This window comes from Halichoerus grypus, chromosome 2, assembly GCF_964656455.1.
Source record: "Halichoerus grypus chromosome 2, mHalGry1.hap1.1, whole genome shotgun sequence".
Classification (NCBI taxonomy): Eukaryota; Metazoa; Chordata; class Mammalia; order Carnivora; family Phocidae; genus Halichoerus; species Halichoerus grypus.
In genome coordinates, this window is record NC_135713.1 from 7,100,017 (window position 1) to 7,112,473 (window position 12,457).

General features: G+C 44.5%; 1 protein-coding gene across 8 annotated transcripts in view; it reads right to left on the reverse strand.

Moving 5' to 3' along the window:
• The window catches only part of SEMA5A (semaphorin 5A), a 479,512-nt gene that overhangs the window by 155,199 nt on the left and 311,856 nt on the right, over positions 1 to 12,457 (reverse strand). The gene's annotated exons all lie outside the window — the stretch shown is intronic.

The following is a 12,457-nucleotide window of genomic DNA, read 5'->3' on the forward strand; positions in this document are numbered from 1 at the left end:
ATGGAATAATTACAAAACTATATTTGGTTTCTAAAGAAAATATTCGCTTATATGTCTAATTCTAAAGAGAAGACTAAATAAACCATTTCAGAGTATGTCCTGTACCTAGGCTCTACAAAGAGACTGTAGTTTGATCAGTGTACTAAAAACAAACAACAAAAATTATCATGATCATCATGACAGCAGCAACCACAGAGCTGACCTAAGGTGGAGAGAACAAAGGAAGAAGGTACAGCACTGGGTGTGTCTAGCCCGGGGCCGTGGTCACCAACACACGTGCATGAGGTGCGGGCAGAGCCCACAGAATTTATCAAACACCCTCACAAAGACCTGTTCCTGCCACTAATTTGAGGACACACCGCCTGGAGACCAGAGTATGTGTCTCTAGGAAGTCTTGAGCAAGAAAAGGAGAAGCTACAAGGATAGAAAGATCTGTCACAGTTTCTTCCAGTCAAAGCTGAGTCTGTAATTTAAAAATATCTGCAGAGTGCTAATGCTGTTGTGCCAGGCCCTACACTCGGGGCTTCACATTCATATGCTCGTTAAGCTCATAGGAATCATAGACGTAGGTGCTGTGTTATTAGTAAGCTGCCCAAGTTCACACAACTAGCCATGGGGGGCATGGGATGGGGGTTATGTCTTGAATCCAGACAGTCTGACCTCAGAGCCTAGGCACTTACCATTACACTACATTGAAAAAAAAACAAAAAACAAAACGAAAAAAACACAATAGGCTGCAAGAGAACAATTGACTATATTAACAATATTCAAGAATAAAACTTAGTATTCTGGACAACGCTTTAGAAACCAAAGTGGGGAACAGGTTGACTCAGGAAGACAAATGCCCAGATGAAATTTACCCTGGAGCTATTAGGAACATCAGGAATGACAGAGAGGAGAAAGCAGGAGGAAGGAGCCAATAATCCAAGGGCTTATCAGGCAACAGTATTGCTGGGAAGCATGCGCCCAACTCCAGAGATGATGTTTCAAATGGTGCCCCCACCAGCTCCAGAGAGCCAGGGAGCGACTGTTAGGACATTTATTCCATGTTCATCGTCCGCTCCACTGAATAATCGCACTCCGATGTCTCCTTGAACGGGGATACTGGCTAATGCCATGCAGATAGGCCCACAGCTTCCTCTCTCCACAGAGAACCTCCAATAGCTCTCCAAACCCCCCTGAAACAATTGTATGATAGGGTGACAAAGCACATTTTAGACAGAAATGCTCACACACATTTTTTCCGACTGAGAAAATGGGGAAGAATTTGTGCTTGGTGTGTAGTATATGCTGTTCTAGAATCCACCACACAGTGTAGGTCCATTTAGTCAGGGAGCTAACTGACACTTGGAAACCCATCCTGCTGTCCCGCGGTGGCCCTTCAGGACGATGATGGGTCCCTGATTGTGGGACCTGCTGTAAAACCACGACACTCCATTTCCTGGAAAGCAGAGCCTTTTGAAACTCAGCCAGCATCCTGTTCCTTTTCCAAAGACAATAAAAAAGCTGGAATAATCGTTAGACAGACAGGCAAATATCTCCCGCATTTATAGATATAAATCTGGAGGTGGGGGATGTTTGGATCTCACCAGGCAGTGTAATAAGATGCATACTGTTTCTCTTCCATTATTTAAGTTCGGTCTCTTGTTAAACTGTAATTCACCACAAACTAGTAATCTGTCACTCCTGAGTGAATTGAACAAGTCATAAATCAGGCACGGCTTTCTTGTCTACAATGAATGTGAGTGCATGAAAGAGAGATCTGAGTGGTTCTTTAGTCTTTATTGTCATTAGAGCTACACATGAATAGAAGGTGTGCTGCCAATTCAGAAAAAAAAGAAAGACATGAGTACGTCAGCTCATTATAAATATATGCACAGAGAAACTGTTTTTCCTCATGTTTGTAAAACATATTGAGTCATGGATTACAGAGCATTTTACAAAATATGTCATAAGAGGAAATATGTTTCATGATACAGGAACTTTTATTTTATACATTTACTTATTAGTGACCATGCAGATAGGGGTAAGAGAAGAGATCCATAAGATAATAAATGTGAGTAATGAGAAGAAAAGCTTCAACATTTCTGCGATTTTGACCATGTAAAACCAAATCCTGAACATCCAAATGGATCCTTCCATTCTGTATTCTCTCTAATGTATCAACTCCTGCATCCGTCTGGAGACCCCTCATGTTCGGTGGTTCAGTCTGATGACTGACCAGATCATCGATAGGTTCCTGATATAGAAATATTTGTCCAAATTAATGCCAATGGATATTGAAGACAGAAAGGAATTCCAATTTGCCAACTCTACAAAAGTCTTACTAGAATCAGAACCTACCATAAATCCTTTTTCAATCAAAAGCCACCTTGTAATACACTCACCAAAGGCCGACTAGAAGATGGCTGGGCATGGAGCCCGTATGGGCTACGGCTCTGCCCATCCCAATTTGAAACCCTGGGTTGGACCATGGACACCTGGAATGTTCTTTCATCCCGTATGACAATTCAGGGCACAAAAGACCTACTTTGCCGTAAGGATTAAAGAGACTGGTACACAGTAGACTCTCAGTAAGTGGTGCCTATAATTATTATTTCACGATTTACTCTTGATTTCCCTCTTACTAATTTATATTTAGTAGGACTCCACATAATGATAATGAATAATCAAACATGCAAATGTTAAACTTAAAGGTGATCAAAATTTGAGAAAGATAAATAAAGCCATGCTGAATGCAAGCTATTCCACAAAAAGGAAAGGAGTTAATGGAAATGATCTTTAGACATGACACAGTGAGCCAGATATTTTTAATTCCTAAATTTGCTGGTGTCCGTCACTACCAAAACAATTTCCATATATATTCCTAGATTTCATACCCTCTCTCACTGTGCAAATTTTTCCCTTGTTACACCTACATGAAAATCTGCTGCAGGGTGTTCCAAAGTAAACTAATTTCATCTAGGTATTTAGTAAGCATGGATAATTACACTAAAATTAAATTAAGTACAATGTGGTTTAAAAGGCATTGATGTACTAAAGCTTTCCCTAAGACTTCCAGTAAAAGACAGACAGACAGACAGATGGGTATGTTTGTATGTGTGTATATGTGTCTGTGTGTGGGTCACATACATACGTACCTTATTGGGGCGCATGTATATATGGCTCAATACTTCCACCTACTGGCTGTGTGAACTTAGTCATTATTTCACAGCACACATTCTGTGTCCTGTTCTAGAATGATGGTACCACCACCCAATATGCATCACTGGGGGAATCAGAGGCGATGAGCGACAAGTGCCTAGCACTTAATCGCTCAGCATCAAGATACAGACCACCATTCATTTGTATATGCAAATTAAAATCTAAATATGTATGTGATGTATGCAAAATATGTGAATTAACATTGGCACACATATCGGTAAACATATCAGTATTTATTTAACAAGCTAAATCATAAACCCCTCCATCATCGGCTACTCGCCACCTATGGCGGGGTAGGGGGGAGGCGGTGCTGGGCTCTGGGTGTGCGGGCAACTGACCGACAGAGCTCATGCCCTCAGGGACAGAGTGAGGAAAACAAACAAGACAAACCAACAAGCAATCACAGTGATGACAAGAACAATGAAGACCACCAGCAGCGAGGTGAATTCAAGAATTGGAAAGGAGAGGATCAGAAAAAAGGCAGAGGGAAGGTTGGGGAGGGGCCACCAGGCCAAGAGCAGGAGGGACCAGAGCTAAGAGGAGACCCCAAGAGTGGCCAGGAATGGAATGAAGCTCATGTTGGAATGAAGGAATCCACCCAACAGGAGAAGGCCAGGATAGCAACCCAGACAGGAGTTGGGATGTCAACTGCCCCTGCAGAGTCACTGAAGAGTTTGAAAAAAAGGTTTATGATCCACGTTCCTGTGGTGGCAGTGGTCAGGGAAAAGGGGGACGGGGCCCCAAGCATGTCCTGAGTGGTCACTGACGGCACCTGGATCCCCAAGTCCTTCACTCCCTGAGCACCCAGCAGAAAGAAACCATTGCGTCAAACCAGAAACGTGGTTCCAGCCGACTTGATTCCTTCTTGCTTCCAGGGGAGTATGACCTGGTGAAAATGTGGTATTTGCATGGATTTGCTGATTCTAGCGAGCAGCCAGTACCAAGGGGACCTGTGCTGTCCCTCCCTGAAGGAGATCTGCCCCCTCTGTGTGAGGACTCACCCTGCAAGCCCACGGCTCTCCCTGGAATTCTGCCTCGAGGTCTAGAGGAGCTTCGCTAACTGGCCGTCAGCAAGATGTTCTTGCTCAAACTGACAAACACATCCTGGTCTGTTCTCCCTCGATCTGTTCCAAGCACAAAGCCTCCGCAATCTTTCCCTTCTCCCATAAGCATCTACCATGTCACACGTTCCTAGGCTCAATTTGTTCAAACGAATTTCACGACTATGCATTTCTGAATATTTTCAAAACAGAAAGTTTCCATTTACCACGTTCATTTTTTCCTGATTATATTTTCAATGCAGCAGTTCACTTCTTTTAAGAATGAATCATTGAGCCTGCAGAATTGTGAATCAAAAGCTAGGAATTTTTTTAAAATTGCCATATTAACCTGAATTCAAAGATCTTAGAAATATTTTAGTGTTTATAAAATGGTTTTAAAGAGGAAGAGGACAAGATGTGAGAGCTCACTGGAAAAGGGTATCAGGCTGTAAGAGTATGCGGTTAGAACACGTCAACCTGAATGACTGTTTGGTCTTTGTCTCCTGCGCTGACCCGGGCCAGGGCAAGGCAGAAGCCCAAAGGACAGACTCTACTCTCCAATATGTAGCAGTGCATGACATTACGTGAGAGGCCACTGAGGGGCTACAAAGAGTTTAACAGAATATTATGGAGACAAATTTACTGAAACACATAGACCTGGGGATCCTATAAACAGGATGACAATATGAGTTATGAGCCAAACGGGAGCACTTTTGAGAGGGACAGGGAGCAATGTTATAATCATGCCAGGGTGGCAGGAGGGACCTAGGGCTGTCGCAAGGAAATGGCTCATGATCTCTAGACAATACACTGAACCATTTTCCTGCCTGGTAATGTAAGTACTAGAAAATTTCTATACAATATATTATATTCTGTCTAATGGGACATAACTTCTCCATGTGGATTTCTGTTTTGTTTCATGCAGGTCTCCGTATGACTTAGTGTATCGAGTTGGTGCCTTTGGCCACATACTAACTTGGTGGGGGAAAGAAGGGCTCATTCATCCATTCTCTTCTGAAATGTGCAAATTGAAAGTCCAAATGACTGACTGGCGAGTACAGAGCTGTCACCACAAGACGGAAGGGATCCTGTGCTCCCCCAGTTTCAGGCATTCAGCCCAGAGACCCATCAGTGCACAACACTGCTTGCAAAGGGCACCACAAGAACCCATTCCTTCATGTCACTTAACAAACTTTTGTGCCCATGAAGGACTCCTTTAAATTATGCCACAGGCCCTTCTGGGTTGGGTTTAATAATTGCCGTTCATCTCATTTCTTTTTGCAAGTTTTTTTTTTTTTAAAGATTTTATTTATTTATTTGACAGAGAGAAACACAGTGAGAGAGGGAACACAAGCAGGGGGAGTGGGAGAGGGAGAAGCAGGCCTCCCACGGAGCAGGGAGCCCGATGCAGGGCTCGATCCCAGAGCCCTGGGATCATGACCTGAGCCGAAGGCAGACGTTTAACAACTGAGCCACCCAGGCGCCCCTCTTTTTGCAAGTTTTTACCGGTAAGGAAACCCTCCTCACCTTCTCCGAAGTCCCCCTACCCCTCTTCTGTGGTAGCTCGTGCATAAAAACGTGGACCTCGGGAGGGAGATGGAGGCAGGTTATGGTGTTGCTGTTTCCTAAGATGTGGATGAGACGGAGGGGAGGAGGGAGCACATGGAAGGGGGAGGATGCAAGCTCCGGAGTGCGTGTGTTTGCAAATCCCAGTTCATGTACACATCAGCCTAGTGGCTCTGGTTCAGGGGGCTAGTCCCTCTGACCACAGCTTGCTCATCTTTAAAATAAGGACAATGTCATCTCCCTTGGCGAATTTTGTGGAGGATTACAGATGGCGTATGTATGGAGTCTCCCATCCACCTGGCAAGTTCTAAAGAGCCACTGCGACCCCTATGATATAGATAATCAGATTGGGTTTACAGCACAATTTCCAATAGACCTGCAACCCACTCAAGATGGACAACTGCCCGATGTCCCACCAATTAGAAAAGGGCTGGGCCCCATGTCACCCAACTGCTCACATGCTCTAGGCCCACAGCTCACCTTGAGAGCTACAAACTCACACGTGAGATGTCAGGCTTTAGCCTCACAGCTAAAGAGAGCTCACCAAAGAGAGCCCACTGTTCACAACGACACCCCTTTTAAGCATCTCCCCAGATGCCCGTTTAGTAAAATATAAAACCAGGCTGCTGACTAGGCAATCGTGATTTTTGTTCTGGTTTTCCTGGGCTTCTTTCCCTTGATAAAGACTTGACTTTTCCTACACAAACATACTTCATTCCTAGGCTCCACTTGTCCGTATTTTGCTTGTTCTGTGAATACTGCCTCCAATTTATAAATTTCTTGCTCTAGCAAATGTCGTCCATCCAGGGAGACCCTAGAGCAGATGATTCACACCATTAGGGACTGTGCTGTGTAGACCCTGCCAAAAGTGAACTCATTCACTGTCCCCAGGACGAGACCAAAAGAATCACTCTGGCCTGGCCATGCCTACAGCTCCGAGAGGCATCATCTGTTCTCGGGGAGAAGCGCTGAGCTCCTTCACCAGGCACCTGTCTTCACGGTAAGGAGAAACAATTTTTCCTTGAGTTAAGCACAGAGGGGATTTTCTCCCTCTAAGTAAATTATCCTTAATCATTAGGAGGTTACTCATTGTACTTTAAAGACCTCAAAGAGTCTACTTAAGGCACGGGGAACATCATTAAAGTATTTCAAACCAGGAGAAGTTGAGATTGTAACGAAAAGAGTTCTCTCTTGGCTAGAAACATAATAGCTCATATGAAATAATATTGTTAAAAGGAGAAGGCCTTTGATGTCAGGTCTGTCTGCTTCCACATGAGGTCCTGGTTGGAATCTGCAGAAATAGAAGGGGCTGGGGACCTCATCAGAACCCCGTGGACAGGCAAACACTACCCCCAGAGAAGAAAAATGAACAGGTCACCAAGTGTTAATAAGATGATGTCCATGTAGATATCTATGCTGACTTATGAAGGCTCATTTATGAATTAGCTTTTCCAAGTTCCTACCAAGGTTTGTTTTTTTTTTCTCCGTGAAAGCATGTAGTTCCCTCAGAACCCACAAACTGAATTTGCACACTATTAATTTGGAAATGTCACTTTCCCCTCTTTCATGGGTTTATTGTTTCCCCAGTTTGATTGCCAATTTCTTGAAGGCAAGTTTTATAGCTTCCCTATTTTAAGCATTGACCATTAAACATTTATTATCCTGCCTTACCGTAATCATTTAATAAACGTTATTAACAATGAGTATTTTAATGCATTAAAACTGTTAAGGTATTTCTCTAAACACATAAATTTGTTTTCAGAGTGATTTTGGCACAGGGGGATAAATCTGATGTTGAAACTTGCATTCATTACCAAGCACATAACTCAATGTTTCAAATTCCTCCAAAACATTATCCAATCGATTGCATTGTGTTTGTTAACTGAATAAATAATGGTTGAGAAGGAGTATCTAAATCAGATGACAAAAGAAGAGTTTTTTCAGACCTGAATCAGTTTCAAACATATAAATCTATTTTTTTTTAATTCTTGGTTACAATTCCTATGACACGTTCCATTTGTTTAACGACACCGTTCATATTTCTACTATTTACGAAATGTGCTTATCTCCTAACTCATTCAACAAACATTGATGGAGTGTGAACTGTGTTTCAGACTCTGAGTGAGATGCTGAGCACACAAAGACAGCTCACATATAATCCCTGCCCTCAAGAAATTCATACACATGTGGGGCAAGCAAAGAAGCAAACTACTCATCTAGTAGCTCATCTATTCAAAAAATATTGATGGGTGCTTACTATGTGCCCAGCACTGGTGAAAGCATGCGGGACACGTCAGTGAACAAAACACATTAGCCCAGCCACTGGGGAACCTCCATTCTAAGGGAGGGAGGAGACAACCACTAAAGGGCATAGGAGTTAAGGATAAAAGCTGAGCACGGTAAGAGGGACCAAGCAGCCTTAGATGGGAGAGGGGGTCACTTCACATAAGACGGTTGGGGGATGTCTATTGAGAAGCCCCATCTGAGCAAAAACTGGAAGGAGCTAAACCAGTTGGCCAGGTAGATTTTGGCGGGGGGGGATGCTTTTCAGATAGAAAGGGGCCAGCAAACTACAGTCTGCCGGCCAACCCTACCTGCTAGCTATAAATAAAGTTTTATGAGCACACAGCCACTGTGAGTGATCAGGTGGGCACCAGTGATGGCCGCTATGAGGGAGGAACTGAAAAGCTGCAATGGGGACAACTTGGACTGCAAAGCTTAAGCTGTCGACTCTCTGGGTTTTGCTGATCCCTGGGAGACAGTAAAGAGCCAGCAGCCCTGTGCAACATTTAAGAGGCCAAAGCAGAGGAAGCAAGGGGTGGGAAGAAGAGTGAGGTCACAGGGGTAAGAGGAGGCCGTGGGTAGGGCCTCGGCGTTTTCTGTAGGTGGAATGGGGACTCTGTGCACTTCAGGCAGGTTGTTGGAATGAGAGCAGGTGTTTATGCTGCATCCCTGGGGACAGTCGAGGCTCTACAGGTTCTTACCCAGGGCTCCCTGCGTCCTGGAGGGAGGTGAGCCTGGACAGGCTGATGCCACCATGTGCCTGAAGATTACCCCTGGAGCATGGAGGTTCCTGAAAGGCTGTGGTGGCCAAAGGGCCCCGACTTGCTGTGCTCGGTCCACATGTCCTGAAGAACATTTTTGTGTGTCTGTGTGCTTCCCTTAGACTGAGGTGTCTGTGTGCTTATTTCTGTCAAGCCTTTACTACAGTCCTTTGAGGGAAGAGTTCAGCCACAGAATGAGCAAGATGCAATGCACTTCAGCCTGATGCCTAGGAGAGGGGCCCCCCTTCCCCAGAGATCACGGGGTGGAGAAGGGATGCTCAGTAGACAGGGCGGCAGCTTACGTGAACAGCCTGTCCACAGCAGTGGTCTGGAGAACGCAAGGAAGAAACAGGTGAAACCCAGCTGTGCCTTCGGCAAAGGGGAGACACCACTGTCTGCTAAGAATGAGACGCTAGCGTCGAGACAAGGAGGCTGAGGAGTGGGCAGAGGATTGACCCATACACAGCACAGAAAGAAGAGTGGGGTTGTCATCAGAAGTAAGGTGCTGTGCTGTAAGGTGGCAATATTTGAGCATTTCTTGATTAGCCCACCATTATAGGTTGAATTGTATCCTGCCATCCCCCAAAATATGTTGAAGTCCTAACCTCCAGTAACTGTAAATGAGACCTTATTTGAAATGGGGTCATGACAGATTGAATTAAGAGGAGGTCATACTGGAGTATGGCGGGCCCCTAATCCAGGATGACCAGTGTTCTTATGTGAAGATGGCCAAGCGAGGACACAGAGACACACAGGGAGGAGCCCATGTGAACAACGAGGCAAAGACTATAGTGATTTGCCACAAGCCAAGGAATATCTGGGACTACCAGAGCTGCAAGAGGCAAGGAATGGGCCTCTTCTATAATCTTCAAAGACTACTGAGTTTTTCCTGTATAAGGTAACTAATTGAATTATGGAAAGGGCCACCTCTGTGTATAGGCGAATTGTCCTATGCACAAATTAATCACAAGCACCAAATCTGAAGACAAAAATTGTGCTGACCATAGTTAGAAGGTCCTATCCTCCAGACCTCTTTCCTGCTGAGACAATTCTCTTTTGTCAAACAAAATTGTTGGTAAAACCCAAAAAATGTCCAAGATGAAGAAGTGAGCTCTGGTTATGATCATGGGTGAGCAGCTGTTAGCTGAGTGATAGCCTGAGATGAGTAAGTTCACTGTGAGCTCACGTCTGAGAGTGAGTGTCATGAACACTGTGAGTTCACGTCTGAGAGTGAGTGTCATGAAACCACACCTTCAATCAGCAGGCCCCGGGCTTTCTATTTCCCCAAAGTGGGAGCTCCAATGCCAAGGGAGTTGCCTGCCGACCCCATGGGGGTGGCTCATGTCTCCTCATTCAACAGGTCGGAGTCTGCATATTCTTTTTTTTTTTTCTTAGATATTATTTATCTATTTGACAGAGAGAGAGACAGCGAGAGAGGGAATACAAGCCGGGGGAGTGTGAGAGAAAGAAGCAAGCTTCCCGCTAAGCAGGGAGTCCAATGGGAGGCTCAAACCCAGGACCCTGGGATCATGACCTGAGCTGAAGGCAGATGCCCAGCAGTTGAGCCACCCAGGCGCCCCATATTCTTAACTGAACACACCAGCTCCGGGTTTTCCAGCACACCCGCTCAGCTCTATCAAGAATAAATCCAAACCTCTGCTCTCCATTTATTCACTCCATGCCTTGATTCTCAATCAGCTGAAAACTCTGGAGAAGAATCTAAGCGCCTCCTTGAATGGGTCCCTAAAAATCACAACAGGAAATTAGGACTCTTTTTTTGGATACTGCAGAACGAACTTTGTTTTCAGCTTGTTTGGGTTTCTTTATTTGTTTTCGTCTCATTGAAGGAGAAAGAAATCTGTACATTTTTATAAAAAGATGGCAGTTATCGCTAGAGAGGAAGAAATCTGAGGCTAGGGCAAAAAAAAAAAGAAGAAGAAGGGATAACAGATACGGCAACAATCTCAAGTAAAGAAAGAAAATGACTCCAGAACACAGTGGGGAACTGAGACCAGGGCATCTGGTCACGGAGCAGATGGGATGCAAAGTAGGGATTCCAATGAGGTCAAGAAGAACAGAAGCCCCTGCTTCCAGGCTCAGCAGGGGGACAGAAGCAGAACTAAGTGGGGTCAGAGGCCAGAATCTGTCCTGGATGGTCCATCAGAGCCGAAAACAGGGCCAACCAGCAGTAGAAACAGTATCTCGGGGTTCATGAGAAGGCACTGACCCAACAGGGCCCAGGAGAGGGAAGAAACACTCAACATCCAAGAACTCTCTGCTCTCTGCCCTGGGAGTGAGGGCCTTCCTTTGTGGGCGGGTGGGGGCGGGCAGGGCTGAGGGCAACAGGGTCATTCAGGGTCATGGGAATGAAGATGACAAGGTAGGCTGAGTGGTGGCTCTACCATGTTTACCTTGGACTAATTTTCAATTTCTCCAGTTGTTGGATTCTATCATATATAAACAGCAGCACCTTTTAGGAACCTAAAACATGATTCATTATGTTGGCCAAATGACAGCACACCTATGGTGACTGTGGTAAGGAGGGTTAGCTCTCCCACTGCCCTCCTCACATCCTCTGACTCGCAGACAGAAAGGCTTCCACCCAGGGGTTAATGGAATCAGACCATCTGATCAGCCAGCGGGCACTGGAGTCACATGCAAAGAAATAGTCAGTGTTTTTAACTCATGCTATAACCGGAGTTATTTTTCCAGGATATTCTTCAGGGGGTCATTTTTTGGGGGGAAAAAAGAGAGAGAGAGAGAGAGACGGTACTCCTAATTACTTTTTACTTTGCTTTGGACAAACTCTAATTACAATGCCTTTGATTGGGGGGCAGGTGATTTTGATTTGTAACTGGAAACTTTGCATGGTCAGTAAAAATCAACAAATGAACAGAAAGAAGAGCTTTAAGCTAAACAGATGAAAGCTTCAGGGCCCGAAGGGGACTGAAACCAGTTCAACAGAAATAATGTTAATGAAGAAAAGCTAGGTACAGCTTCAGTTTAGGAAAACAATTCATGTTGCCCTTTGGAAGGGTACAGAGTCATTTAAATTACTAGAGAAATCTGAGGAGGATATTCTCTTCTCTACAATGGAATCTTTTAAAGGCAACCTGGGGGCTGGTTTGACTCTATTACTTGGAAAAATGCTTGTGTCGTGTTTATATACACCTTCAGGAATAAATATGCATAAATAATGAGCTTAAGCCAGTCGTTCTCAACCAGAGGCATTTTCTCCCCCAGGAGACGTTTGGAAACTTCCGGAAATTTTTTTATTGTCACAACTAGGTAGAGGGGGATGCTACTGCACCTAGTGAGTATAGATCAGCTAGAGATACTGCTAAGCATCCTATGATAACCAGGAGAGCCCCGCACCACACACACATCAAAGAATTATCTTTTCCAAAATGTCAGTAGTGCTGAGGTTGAGAAATTCCCATCTACATAATTAGCTTGTACTTGACAGAAGGCCAGTAAATCTTTGTAGAACTCGAAAGCTCAAAATAATAAATAATATAAGGGCAATTTCAAGATTTCATCTTTGTGCAAGCTACCAAATAAAGGGATGACATGTGATGCACGTATCTATCCATAACACTGTGT